The 14,317-nt window shown below is 39.9% G+C and overlaps 1 protein-coding gene across 1 annotated transcript in view; it reads right to left on the minus strand.

Annotated features, from left to right (window-relative positions):
- Positions 1 to 14,317, minus strand: part of ntrk3a (neurotrophic tyrosine kinase, receptor, type 3a) — a 223,015-nt gene that overhangs the window by 179,557 nt on the left and 29,141 nt on the right. The window lies entirely within an intron of this gene.

A 14,317-nucleotide genomic window follows, 5' to 3' on the forward strand; every position in this document is an offset into this window, starting at 1 on the left:
ATGCCACACCTTGTTTACTAAAATTCTAACTTTGGTCCTAGAGTAGTACTGTATCTTTCACTAGGAGCTAAGCTATTACCTATAAAATGACACACATCACACTATTCACAAAACAGCGCATCATAATCAAAACAGAGAATCATTCTGCTTAATATGTAAGATTTTCTCATATATAAAACTGGTATTAGCGTCATCACATCGTGAAAAACGTACAGGACTAACTACTATCGCAGTGGCACTGTGAGCAGATGTTTGCAGAGTACACACACTTCTCCACTGACACTACATCGCGGCTTTACTGCAAATGATGTAAACTGTTCAATTAAACCGTGATGTGGTTCGTTCCCGTTTAAGTGCTCATGCAGACATGGTCTGAATTTACTGGCTGCTGTTGTTTTGTTGGCCATGTAAGTTTGTACCGTGGCCTTTTGAGAGCCCAGCAGCAGAAACAGGGTGGTGGCCCATTTTGGATCCAGCAATGGATGGCAACAAATCAAAACACACCAATCAAATCACACTGAACATCTGTCTTCCCCAGAGACCCCCTCCTGGCTCTGACTGTGTGTGTGTGTGTGTGTGTGTGTGTGTGTGTGTGTGTGTGTGTGTGTGTGTGTGTGTGTGTGTGTGTGTGCATACCTTTCTTGGTTGCAAAGGTATGCATGAAAAAATCAGTTAGAGGTGCTGTTTGTCCATCTGTCTTTCTGGAATTGATTCATCACCAAAACACCTTCATATAATTTCTGTCTCTTTATTCACAGTCATTGCTTGTCTGCGGCCCTCATCCCTGTGCCATCTGCCAACCCATTAACACACACACATAGGCACAATTATAGATAAACCATGTACCATGCGGCATTTAACCTACAATCTTCAAAAATACAGTAAACTATTATTAATCATCTAATATACTGTCTAAGACTGCACACACACCTGTCTGAGTATAGGAGCTACCTCCTTTAAAAGACTATGACCCTCCATCGGCCCGAACGCTAATAGGCAACAACTCCACTTTCGGCCCATATGAGAAAGTACAGTACAGAAGTTTCACCGTGGCATCTCTGAGATCTCAAACTTGCTAATGATGCATTAGACGGTAGGTCAGAAACTGCTTATCTTCAAAAAAGAATTTGTACTCATTTTAGCAATCAATATCTTTATAATAACACTGGATCAAATGACTGTGTGTAACGTGAATGGTGTCAGAGAGAATTATCAGTTCTCCTCAGCTCTACAGCGCCTTTTAGCCTCTTTCAGCTCATTGTTTTCTTTTTGGTACAGAAAACTCTCCTCTCATCAACCTGATCTCCAACAGCAGCAGAAGCAGTAGTAGCTGTGATAAAGCTCCGATAAAGCCACTCTTCACTACCTGCTCAGCAGCAAACTGCAGACAGACACAGTCGGAGACCAGCTTGTGAACATGGTGGAGCATTCAGCAGCTGAAGAGCCAGATATTTCCCTCAGGAGCTGGTGGAGACCAAAACCAGAGCTAAAAGAGAGGGAGTACTGGACTTAGATTTATCAGGTGGACAAAGACACCACTCCAGATGAATCATCATGTTGCTCTGTATGTGTGCTGGATGTGTAAAAAGTCTAGAACATTCAAAAAACTACCTGTCACACATAGTTGCATTTGTTTGACCAACAGTCTAAAACCCTAATAAATACAGGTTACCATGTCATAAGACAGGCAAAGGAGGAAATCCTCACAACTGAAAGGCTGAAACAAGGGTTTTAAAAACAATCACTCAAAAACAAGCCCATTAAGAATAAATCGCTTGAGAACCACTTACAACTAGATTTTGTGGTGACGCTCGTCTGTCCTTTTTCCAGCTCTGAAGTCTGGAGCAAGAGGGCTTAGCAACTACCAGCCTGAGGATATTCTTGGTCTCCAGAGGATTGACCCCATTCATTTCAGATACCCCAAGAGTCTCTCTCTTGAATCACATTCAGGACAGAATTTGAATAATTTCAAAACATCCCACAATGTAAAGGGCAGATCACTATGAAATTTATGACACCCACGACTAGTGCAGTGGTTCCTAACCAGCTTGGCCCGTGTAAAACAAAATTATACTTTGTTATTATATTATATATTCCAACCCATCGTCACAAGTTTGACATGTCGCTGAGTGCATACTGAACCAGAGTGATTTTTCTTTCTCATATGTCAACAGGATGTAATGTAGGTGCATCTGAAGTCTGCATGCCATACCATACGTGATGCCTAATGTTGGTTGCCTTGTGTACCCACCTGATTCTTTTTCATGAGTCTGTCTGTGTGTGTGTGTGTGTGTGTGTGTGTGTGTGTGTGTGTGTGTGTGTGTGTGTGTGTGTGTGTGTGTGTGTGTGTGTGTGTGTGTGTGTGTGTGTGTGTGTGTGTGTGTGTGTGTGTGTGTGTGTCTGCGCATCATGCACCCTTAGTATTTATCTGTAACACTTTGGGATGTTTGGTCTTTGGTCTGCTGATATCAGCTTCTGATTGTCATATGTGCTCGTACAGTGTCAAACAGTGTCTGTTCTGTTTTGCTTACTCAGCTTTCATTTTTCCTCTTTTATGCGCTTTGATGTTGTATTGTCTGTTTTTTCGTGTTTGTTTCTTTTAATATGTAACATAAGCTTGCCCAGGGATAGCGGATGAAAATGAGCCTTTTGGCTAAATCTGACACATTTACATCATATTGATGATAGCTGGTATGTATTATCCCTGATAAATAAGTTAATTGAGTAAAGAGAGTAAAGTAAAGGAAAAAAAAAGGGGGAGCAGAAGATATTTTTCTTCTTTCCAATCGTGTTTATACACAACTCCTCAGACTTCATTTTGATTATGACCAGTTCCACCAAGGGACCATTTTCCACTAAAACAGTTCATTGTCTTGCAACCCCTTGGATTTATCTTGTGTCCTCTTGGGGAATCTCGACCTATAGGTTGGGAACCACTGTTCTAGTGCCACTCACAAGACAAACAGTTTCAGTTCCACAACTGCTAAAAATAACTAAATGTTAACCGTGTAGTTTGTTCCGCCCAACAGACTTTTGGTCTTGTTTAAACAGTGGCATTCAAAGGCCTAACTGACACAGTGCCAATTACAGTGAACAAAGCACCTTATGGAGTGAAACTGGTCCTGATTTTGTCCCGGAAGACATGCTGTTTGCTTCGATACGTAGACTGAATGCAAGTTGTCACTTTTCAAATTGTTTAAAAATGGGTCTTTATTTGTTGTAAAGTGAGTCAGGACCATGGATGAGACCAAAGGAGGACGTCAGGTGAAGTAGTATAAATAGCGTCAAAGTCCATGGTAGGAGGACGAGGCACAGGACTTTCACACATCATTTGAAAACAAGTTAGCCAGTTTGGATATTGTCATGGTGTATTGAATAATCTGACTTAAAAAGATGTTATGTGCAGAGAATTATTAAAATAATTTTAACTCGGCCTGTCGTAGTGTGCATATAAAGCTACATTAGCATCATTGTCACATTTCTGCTTTTTGCTTTTCTGGTCAGCCTATGTGTGGCAATAAAACAAGAAGCACAACATGTAGAATGCTGCTATAGCTAAAACTAATCAAAAGCTAAACTGCACTAACTGAACTAAACTCAAAACGCTGTATCAAGCCCATACAGCAGAGCTACAGACAGTTTGCTCAGTGTGAATTTGTTTAAAATAATACAGTGTGAAATAGTCGCTGCCAACTAATACAATTACCTATGATAATCGATTGTTTCAGCTTGATGTACAAAGAAGGGCCTGCACCAACAAACTTTCTTAATGATCCATCTCTGAGCTCTGACCATTCCTTAAACTGCCAACTTTGACAAAGCACCTCATCTCACTCTGCTCCACAAGTACTGCTTGTTCATGATTCAAAACAGAACTCTCACGGGGGTACAAAAGGATTACTGAACATGAGGAACAGCTAAACCGTCATTTTCCTGCTTTATTCTGATAGCGCATATGAAAAGAAGATGCTTTCACAAATTCTCCTATTCTGAGTCCCCAGTCACTCCCTGGTTGTGCCAAACAGATGGGTTTACATTTGAGGATTGTTCATGCTGAAAACCTCAGAAAATGATAAAATCACATAAAAGCTTGTTGAAGTGGAAGGTGGAATGATTAAAAAAAATACATAGATAAATAATGTTTTTGTGGAATTATCACATTAGGACAGTGCCAGATGTGTGGGGTTAGAGGTATAAAGACTGAGCAGTATAAGCTGAATTTCCATTCCACAACTTCATTTGGTTGAGGTTTTGAAATGAAAAGATACGGAATTATGAAGGAAACAATACCAATTGCTATAGAGAAAACATTCCTCATATCAGAGAACTAAAATTATTTAAACCACTGACACTTTAAAATACCTTTTACCAGCTAAAAACTCTCAAAAAAATGGTGTCTAGTATTAAAACCAATTACTGATTTTAATACTATATATATATATATATATATATTTATATATATATATATAAAAACATGAGAACATAACAGCAGAACTATGCTGGAATGGCTATACCATTAGGTTGAAGAAGGAAAATGTTGAACTCGTCTTCTCAATCCGTTTATTCATTCATCGAACCACAGAACTCAGTGTGAATGAGATCAATTGGTTACTCCATAACTGAATAGAAATTTCAAATCACACTCTTACTTATTCTCTGATTGTCCATATATTTTGCTACTGGCTCATTAAAAAGACAGAAATGATAAACCAAGCAATAGAAAGCCTTTCTCGTTAAAACATATAAAACACTCTCCAGTTATCCCACCCAGCATTTGTGAATTTAAATAGAATCCTTTGTCCTCGAAAGTGCCCATAGGCACAAACAGGCTTTCTGGCAATGAACTCATGCTAGAATAAAATTTAAAAAAAAAACAAACACTAAACTCCTGATGCTTGAAACTTGGATTAAAAAAAAATGTATAAAAGAATCCTCTTGATGTTTAAAAACGTCCCAAGAGAGGAAAAAAAAAAGTGTCAGTATAAACCTTGTATTTTAAATGAACCCATTTTTGCTTTAAAACATTCCAGAAAAAAGAGACCTGCAGTGCAAAACTGTATAATGTTGTGCCTGGAAATGTCCCAGGGCAGCAAAATGTTAAAACATCCCCTCCACTGAGTAAACCTCGAATAAAGCAGCGCTTACTTGGAAAGCAGCTCCTCTGTCCAAACAAGCAGCCTGCTCATCTAAATATGGAGATATTTCAGATTAGATTCTGCTGCTGCATAAAGAGATTTGTGATATGGAGAGAGAACAGGGGTGAGGAACAGAGGAGTGAAGGAAAGGAGGATGAACTAGACCAGAGAACAACAATGACCTGTAGCCTTAGAGTCCCATAGTTTAGTGACAGTGCAAAGGCTTCGGTGCACAAGACAATTTGGTGGGAAAATTTTGATAATAATACTGCCAACAGTTTCAGCAGAATTAGAATGATCTCTTTTTGGTTCAGATCAATAAACTAAACTATAAATATTCTCTAGCTTGTCTAACTGAATGTTGGTAGATTTACACCAGTTTACAGCTGGATGCGTTGAGGAAAATGTATTGTCATGTTATAGACTATTTGTTGAGCAATCATTACATTTCCCTGTAAATCTAAGGATTTTTGTGAAGCCTCAACCTTGAGTGCTAGCGTCACCACATTGTAAACACTTTATAGGTGCAGTGTGTCCAAGCTTGTTTTAAAATTAGCAGAATCAAAATGCATGTTTCTCAATGAATCCTTGTGTCTTATACAGAAGAAGTTCAAACCTGGAACTTGGTTTTGATGCCCGACACTACTACTGCCTCGGTCCCTACTCTCCCGCTTCCTCTCCCTTTCTCCCTGTCCCACCCTCCCCATCTCATCCCTTTCCTTCCTGATCTTGGCAGTGTGTGAAGAGTCAGACCTCTCACCCACACAAACCATCAATGTTTGCCTGCCAGGACAGAGAAGGAACTGCAACATTACAGCAGCTTCCTACGCACTCTGCTTCCAAAGTGTAATAGCAAGAGAGATGGAAATGAAGAGAAGGAACGCAATGATGCTGGTTGAGAGAAAATAATGGTTGTAAATTGGAAACCAGCATTATTACAAAGAGCCAGTGCCTGCAACGCCTGCCTGATGCATTTCTGTTACACGTTAGACAGCGAGTTAGAATATATTACTACTTGGATAGCCATCTCATGGCAATAGCCATATACAGTATGTCCCAGTGGCAGCATATACTGTTCATACAGAAAAGAAGGGGGCCCAGGATGGAGCTCTGGGGAACACGAAAGGTCAGCAGGGCCACTGAGGAAGAAGTATCACCTACCACAGCCAAATCAGTTCTGTTTTCTAGGTAGGATTTGAACTATTCTAAGGCAGTATCGCTGATGTTGACCCACCTTTCCAGGTGATCCGATAAAATAGAATGATCAGCTGTGTCAATAGCTGAGCTGAAATCAAGAAGAATTCAAATTGAACAGTCTCATCAGCTGAAAGTAAAAGATCATTAGTAACCTTTATGAGGACAGTTTTAGTACTATGATGTGAGCGGAAACCTGAAATTTATAAAAGAGCCTATAATTATTCATAGAGGAAATAAACTTTAAATAAACAGCCTTCTCTAAAATTTTCAACAAAAATTGTAATTTAGAGATGGGTCTAAAATGATTAAAATCAAGAGGGTCAAAGGTAGTTTTTTTGAGAAGTGGGTGCACTACTGCATGCTTAAGACAGGAGGGAACACAGCCAGAAAGACAGAGGGCTATATACAATGGATAAAATTGTGAGACTTACACTGTTAAAAACCTCCTTCAGAAAACTGGCAGGCACGACATCCATGGACTTGATTAAGGATTGAGTTTGGCAATATTGTCCTTTAAAATGCACAGAGAAATGGTCTAAAAATGACTGAGTGAGGCATAGGGGTCGTATATACAGAGGCATCAGTGCGTGACTGACGTGGAGTCTGATTTCTTTTATTTTGTTTGTAACAAGTAGAACAGAAATTTCTCCCTGCAAATAGGGGAGGCTTTAGTTTGTTGACAAGAAGGAGGATTAATTACAAAATGGTTACAGTGGTTTTGAAAAAGACCCTGGGGTTATGACAGTTTGTTACAATGATGTTCGAGACATATGAGGTCCTAGCATCTTTTACTGCTTTATGATATGTGGATATGAGTTCTTTCAGAACCAATCCCTATGTATACCCATGCAAATCCAGCCTTAAAGCTGCACTCCATGCGTCTAATTCCTGGATATCCATATGATTCTATGTACAGTACAGGAAAAAGCAGCCCCTATGCTACACTTCTCATTGGCCATTGTAAGTCTATATTTGACTGTCAGATTTGTGTTCTTGTCCCCACTAGGTGTTCACTGCAGGTACTGCTCTCTAGATTTATGTGTCCTTCACAAATCCTTCACCAACTTAGTTTCCCCATCTTTCCCTCTCTCTTTCTCTGTGTATCTCTAATGCCTCTGCCTCTTGCTTGCTCTCTCTCCAATAAAGTATTCACACTTTCAGAAAGCCTGTCATTAAGAGAAAGAAAGGCCTCCTGGGGCCAACTAGATGCTTCCACCATCTTCAGCTATCACACGCTTTTTACATTCAGCCAGACATACAGCAGGAACAGAAAGAGAGGCAGGCAGAGAAAAATGTATAGAGAGTAAACACGATAGAAAGGGTGGAAGAAGAAAGAAAAGGGGTAGAAAAAACAGAAAGGGACAAAGAGATAGCTCAGAAAGAATGGGTTGTGATTACACCTGTATTTTCCTGTTGTGAGTGTAAGATGTGAGAAAAGGTTGAATTAATTGCTGTGTTTAGTTTCAAACATATTAAATATTCATGAAGCTCCATTTGCTAAAGAGACTGACAAACGTGTGTGTGGGAGGGATAGTGGGGGTGATATACAGAACTGATTCATATTAACATTGTGGAGGACATGCTGACATGGAAATAGGCAGCGTGTTTAAGTATTAAATTGTCTTTGATGTGTGTGTTACACAAGTGCTGAGAATTGAAAGGAAGAAGTGATTTCCCACCACTCCATGTACAGATGGAGACATCATAAGACCCTGCTTTTACTGCATGGCCTTAACGCAGATCTGTTGACTTGATGCAAGCTTCAGTTTGCTGTAATTTACATAGCTGCTAGCCAAGGGTAATATGTATAATCTCAACAGATCTGTTGTTAGAGTAATATATCCATTCCTTAATATATGGGGCTGATATTGTTCTTTCAGATGACTGCGTTTTACTGAGTAACTGAACAATATAAAGTCCTGGATGTTGCTAAGCCCTTTATATGCAATGAAAAACCCCTAAAAGTCTGAAGCCCCCTTTTGCCCCCCTAGAAGCTGCGATTTGCATTACAGAATCAACAATTGGTCGTGATGTAGCAATTTGAGCCGTGCTAGCAGCATGACGCATGGGGTGACAATGCTGGCTGGTTGGTCGGTCAGCTGGTCGATCATTCGGTCCACTTTGGTCCAGACTGAAATATCTCAACAACTTGTGGATGGATTGCTGTGAAATTTTGCACAGACATTCTTCCTCAGAGGATGAGTTCTACTGATTTCGGTGATTTCCTGACCTTTCCTCTGTTGCCTTCATGAGGTTAACTTTCGTAGTTCTGAGTTATACATTTGGACAATTATGGGACGGATTGCCCTTAAATTTGCTTCAGACTTTCTTGTCCCCCTCAGAATGAACTGTGTTAACTTTGGTGATCTTCTGAAATTTCCTCCGGTCAAAAATGTAATTTGGTTTGTGACCTAATACTTGCAAATTCCCATCAGCCTCAGCTTTACTTTGTGTTTACTGCTAATTAGCAAATGTTAGCATGCTTACATGCTATACTAAGATTCCGAACATAGAAAAAATTATACCTGAAAAGCATCAGCATGTTAGCATTGTCATATTGCGCATGTTAGCATGCTGACATTAGCATTTAGCTTAATCACCACTGTGCCTAAGTGCAGCGTCACAGAGCTGCTAGGATGGTGTACTTTTAGTCTTGTTACAGTCTCATCTAGTTTAGAATGTAAAGTCACAAATTCTCCTCAAAGCAACAAGAAATCGATTAACATGAACAAAATGTCAGACTGAATAATGAAGAGGAATGAAATTGCAATTGAATCTGATAATAAGGCTGCATTCATGTTCAGTGTGAAAAGTGAAAAGTAGTCAACTTACTTAGCAGTTTTTTTTTCCACAGCTGCTGTTGCTAAGATGCAGTTCATACCTCAGGAAAAAGCTAGAAAGTGGACCTCGGCAGTTTTTCGTGAGGGCGACTATGTGCGATAATTTCAATTTCAATTATAATTTAATATTCCTTTTCAAGACCAGGCCTACTTTGTCCTGAAATTATTTTTTTATTTTTGTTGGCACTAGAGGAAATGTCAGGGGATCGATTCTTCAGGAACCATTCTCCGCAAATAATGACCAATATCTTGAAAGTACTGGAACAAATATACGAGTGAAGGTTTCTGTATTATTACTGAATGGACATAGAGCTTTCAAGGAAACATTCACTTTAATAAGTCTTTTTGCCAGTTGCACCTCTCCACTGAAGTTCAGCAGAGGTTCAGCCTACAACACTGGCTGCCATAGAGACTCACAAGCACCAGCCTTCAGGACAGTCCTTTACATATTCAAATCAAAAATGAAAACACTGTGAGCACTATTTACAGGATCCAGAGCACTCACTTGTGCACCACTGCTTAATGCTGGCGAGGCCCTGCCCTATTCTAAACCAATCATACGCAGTCACAGTCAGCAGTTGCTCCTTCCCCGAAAAAAACCACAACTCTCTGCCTAAATTAGCATTTTCTGGCTGGAGTACCGTACATGTCAAGATGAAAAGCTGACAATAACTCAAATCCAAGCTTCAACACGACTCTTCAGACACTTACAACTGATGTCACACACTGTATGCATGGTTTTCTGCAATCTCAGATTTCATTTCTAAATTTAGCAGACATACAAAGCCCCACAGAAAGTATAACATAAGTGAACAGTGGGTACATGTAGTACCAGGCCCTTGAGTTCCAGACACAAATCTTTCAATTAGCTGAAGGATTTGAGCCAGTGAAGAAACAAAGAGCAAAAGAAAGAAGTGTCATGGGAAGGACGGAGCAATCGAGAAATACCCAGACACAGAAGCAGAGTGGAGGGAGAGAGGAGAGAAAACCAGCCAGAGGAGTTAGTGAAGTCTTGTTAAAGCTGTTAGATGTAGTCGGTGTGAAACTGACTGTAGTTTTTGAGACAAAGAGAGGAAGAACTAAATAGAGAGGTTGAGAGTAATTTAGTTGGGTATCTGGACGGTGTCTGTCCCCTTAAACACTCCCCTAAACCTTATTTTTATATTAATTCCATTAGTTTCAGTGGGTTTTAGTGTTCTGTGATGGGCCGAATGCTGTTTTAGGGTCCTTTTTTTCCTGGCTAAAATGAGGTGCCACAAAGCCAGTAGTTGGTATTTTGGTTCGAAGCTGGGTCTTAGATGTTGTGCTAAGAATATACACCAATCAGGCGTGACCTTAAAACCAGTAAATGGTTTTAAGGTTGTGGCCGAACGGTGTATATATACAGTATATACTATATCTATATCTATATCTATACATATATAGATATAGATATAGACAGACTTCGGTACATAAGTATTTGGACTGTGACACATCTTCATCTTTATTCATAATCTTTTGCCTCTGTATATCAGCGCAGTGGAGCTGAATCAAAGCCAGCACGATGTGATTGAAGTGTAGACTTTCACCTTTAATTAAAGGGGTTTAACAAAAATATTGCAGTAACTGTTTAGGATTTACAGCCATTTTTATAAATAGCAAGAGGTTTACAGAAGCGTTCTTTGAGCTCAGATTCAGCCAAATGCATAAAAACTCCTTGGATGACATTTCATCATTCAGCAGGACAACGATCCTAAACGTACGTCCAAAGCAACCACAGAGCTTTTCAAGGTGAGGAGGTGGAATGTCCTCGACTGGCCGAGTCAATTACCTGGTCTCAGTCCGACAGAGCAGCAGTCCGCTTGGTGAAGACCAGACTAAAGGCAGAGAGACCCCACAACAAGTAAGAGCTGAAGGTGTCTGCAGTGAAGCTCTAGGAGAGCATCACCAGGAAAGATACAAAGAGTCTGCAGGCAGTCACTGACTGCAAAGAATTTAACACAAAATCATAAATCATAAATATGATATTATTGACTGATTTCACGTGTATCTGTCCCATTACCTTTGAATACCTAAACTTCAGGCATTATGTGTTCACAGGGCTGAATCTCAAACACAGTTCTTTCTATATGGATGTAAACGCACTCAAATTAAAGCTGCGACTCGGCACTTTAATATCTGAATGTGCTGAGAGCCTGAAGAACAAAAAAAATGCGTTTGTCATAAATCTGCTCTGGTGACAGATTCATTACCATCCTTCAACTCAGGCAAAACTTAGGATGTGTTTCATTGTTTATTCTGAAATAATGTGAAAAAGCATTACATTAAAAAAAAAATGTCTCTACTGAATTTATACTTCACCACTTGATGTTATGCCGCACCACTTTTGAGGCAGATTAGCTAATCAACCAACATGAAAGACAAAGGTCTCTGGATAAAAAGAGATCAAAACAAGTATGAAAGTACATACGTTATAGAGCTGGACAGCTGCCTATTACCTTTTGACATTTAATTACTTACATAGCCTTACCTTCTGTCTGTCTTCTCTCCTCTTTCTCCATCCCTCCACCTTCCCTTGCCATTATACAGTTACTACCTTAAAGCATTTTGACAGCAGCAAGTCTCTTTTCATCTAGCCGTGCTTTCATTTTTCAAAGCCCTTGCAGGCTGTTGAGTCCAACTGATACGTTCGAAAATAGTGACCGAATATGTTCTGGGCTTTCATTAGTAGTGCAAAGGCTTAAATAGGATTGACAGGGAACACACACACACACACACGCCATAGTAGGATACACTTATGAAGTTACTTTGGTGTTTGAAAACAGATGTATTATTCCCAAATTTGGGGAAAAGGGAAAATATGTAAAAGAACCAGAGGTTGATTGCTTGAAGCGATCGTTTTAATTAATAATGAAAAGCTTTAAATTATAAAACACTTGCATGTGGGAGGAAGACAGTGGGTTGGAGTTAAACCTTGCTTCTTTTATATTCTCTCAAAGAACTATTCTTCTCATGCGCCACTCACACACACACACACAAACCGGATATCTTCCTTTAGCGGAGTGTAACACTGTGGAGGTTAGATGATTCTGCAGGGCATTCCAACGCAGCAGAAAGCTTAGGGAAATGTGTGTAAGACAGAGAGGGAGAAAGAATGAGGACAGTAGCATCTCTGCAGTGCAGCTGTGTGATTTCATCTCTTCTCTCACTGGATCTACACTAACTCTGTCCGTCTCTGTCTGCAACTGGGGGGAAACTGCTTCCTTGACCAAAAGAAGATGGTGACGCAAATAATTGATTGCCGGCACTTTCAAACCAAAATGATCAGGTATCTGTAGGTTCAAATCCTACGGTAAAATCGGTGACACAATATCCCTTCTTAGAAGAAATTCTACAGACGGGTGAAAAATGAAAGGTGCTTCCTTGTAGGTCACAGGGCTCACTGAATGGTGATGCAAATGATGGGAATCATACGCTATGGCCTTCACAGTCTCCAGATCTTAAGCCAGCTGAAGCCCTAAGTCAGATTTTGGAGCACTCTGTTGAGATGTGAACAGACAACAAGAGAGATTACTGAGCACTACAGAGACTAGACACCCCACACATAACGACTGCTTCCAGCAACATACACAGATTTCTTTAAATTCAATAGTCAGAAAGAGCACATCTTGGATAGCTAAGGAAATACAGAAACAACACACTGGACAAATAAAAGTCCTGGGACGACATTTACGGTTCCGGTGTGTTCCTGTGCAAAACCAGCAATGGACATACATCGGCCAGTCACATCATAAAAACGGTCACTGGTTTTAATGCTGTAGTTGATCGCTGTATCCTCAAACACAGACCATACACTGTCCTGACTGTGCGGGAATCTATACTTCTGACAATGAGAGGAAAAGATAAATATCCCTACATTCAAGCTGTTTTGAAATTGTCACATAAAGGAGAATGTGTTCTGGATTAAAATTCAATGTAAAGGACACACAGGTGAAAAAAAAAAAAAAAAGCCCAACTGAATTCCTAACGCCTATTAAAAAAAAAAAGAACAGGATAACAATCAGGATTTATTTAGTGTAAAGCGGAGCTGGACAACTGCAAGGTAACACTATGCACCCACGTAGGCATTCCATAAGCTGTCCCCCCACAGTTACTTTGTATTCAGTGTCAGGACACACGCGGGGGAGCTGTCCAGTGTTGAACCTCTACCCGCTTCCGCTGGAGAGGAAGTTTCGGAAATCCTGGATACCATCATCATATGAATAAAAAAAGTAGCAGTAGCCAAACCGCTGCATAGCAAAAATAGAAACATCAGTGCAGTATTGAAAAGATGGTAATATACAAGCAAAAGGTGTCAGTGACACTTCTTTTATACTGCACTGTTGTAATAAAACTGCTTATTCAGTATTTCATTACTTACTGAGTAAGTACTGGCTTTGTTCTGAATTCTTTCAGGCTTACTGTCTGGCATCCAGACAGCTACTTCAAAGACAAACCTACTCGTTCCAGTTCCTTTGCTTTCTCTTAAACAACTTGGTAGTGAGGACACCCCTCCTTCTGCTGAGTTTGACTGAGCGACAACATGGTGGCTTTGAATCCGAAGCTCCCAGGATCTGCCAAATGGCCTTCTCACCTCTTCAGGTGAAAGTGTCAGAAAGATGTGAAATGGCCAAGTTATGCAATGCCAACTTTAATGCATCGTTTGCCATGTGAACACACTGTAACCTAGTGACCATGGATAGTTAGATCTCTGTGATCCTTGTAATCCTTAAATGTGGAGTCATTAGGCTAGGCTGTAGACTGTATTTTACTAGATTGGTAATCAAATTAGTCATTGTTCAACTCCTGTTCATTTATTTGTGGCACTGAAATAATAGTTAACTAGGCCTGTATATCATTCTGAATATTTCCTTGATGTGCTACACTGCTACATACAGTTTATGTATGTTTATGCTCTCTGTTGATTGACCATAGTGGTAAGCTGGAGTGTGTGATATAGGTGCGTAAAACCTCAATTAGATTAATCTCCCTGGAGTACGGAAATTGTCATCGCCAAACGAAAGCGATCAGCTCATTTTGTCAATCATCTTTATTCTTCTGTTTAATTCTGACCTCCTTGCCATGTGTTCGTTATTAATGCCTCATTTACTCTGTTGCTTATAGACA

Source organism: Xiphias gladius, chromosome 8 (assembly GCF_016859285.1).
Source record: "Xiphias gladius isolate SHS-SW01 ecotype Sanya breed wild chromosome 8, ASM1685928v1, whole genome shotgun sequence".
In the NCBI taxonomy this organism is placed as follows: domain Eukaryota; kingdom Metazoa; phylum Chordata; class Actinopteri; order Istiophoriformes; family Xiphiidae; genus Xiphias; species Xiphias gladius.